Raw genomic sequence first — 961 nt, 5'->3', positions numbered from 1 at the left:
GCGTGCGTGCGTGCGTGCGCCCACATGAGCCCTTCCCCCACATTTGTCGCATATCATCCACCCAGAGCCATTTCTATCTGTATGGAAATTTGGGCTCCACAGCTGGAATCCCACAAAGAACTGTCATCCACTAATAGTTATTATCGCTTTGGCCTGCTCCCGCACAAAAAAAAAAAAAAAGAAGAAACCTTGCAATACAAGCACATCGCATCTTTATGGTAATGCCCTACAATATAGCCCCGGGCTATGGTGCATAGACCTTTGTTATCATTACGATAATTCCCGTTCTCACTTGACTCCTCATTACACTTTTGAAAACTGCTCGGGGTTGGATCAAGACAAATTCCTGCATCTTCTTTTATTGCGCTGCCACATACACAAAACCTAAAGTGCACCAATATAAAAGCAGTCAGTATGATTAAAAAAATTACGCTTAAGAGCTGTTGTTATAAATTAATATTAGAGAGGCCCTCGTGCTGCACTATTAGCAATCATAATGCTTGTTCTTCTGTGTAATAGTTTCCTGGCTATAGTTTGTCATATTTAGGCTGAGCTGTGTTCTAATTTATAATTTGAATAAAAGAACAAAAAAACTACATAAGGCAATAAGAAAGTCTTTTTTTAAAGACATCACTTTTTTGATTTTTGAGGGGTTGAAGTAATAAATGATGACATTTATTGCATTTCAAACTGTGAAGCCTGATGATTTAAACTAAATTCTGTTGATTTCATTCTTGTTTTTGTGACATAAAAACTGTGAACAATTTCTTCAAACTTATTTAAGCCCTCAATTTTAGTAATATAACACATATTTTAATTATGCTTCGTAATATAACAATAAATGTGATTTAAATAGGTTTTTTAGAAGCAGCATGAAGAGTTTCAGATCTTGTCTTCCAAGGAAACCTCAGAGAAACTTGTCAGAGTTTGTTGGTGTACCTTTGTGAATGTCCACACAATT

Source organism: Austrofundulus limnaeus, unplaced genomic scaffold (genome assembly GCF_001266775.1).
Source record: "Austrofundulus limnaeus strain Quisiro unplaced genomic scaffold, Austrofundulus_limnaeus-1.0 Scaffold104, whole genome shotgun sequence".
Classification (NCBI taxonomy): domain Eukaryota; kingdom Metazoa; phylum Chordata; class Actinopteri; order Cyprinodontiformes; family Rivulidae; genus Austrofundulus; species Austrofundulus limnaeus.
The sequence above is the reverse complement of the archived record's forward strand: the minus strand, read 5'-3'. Positions refer to the sequence as shown.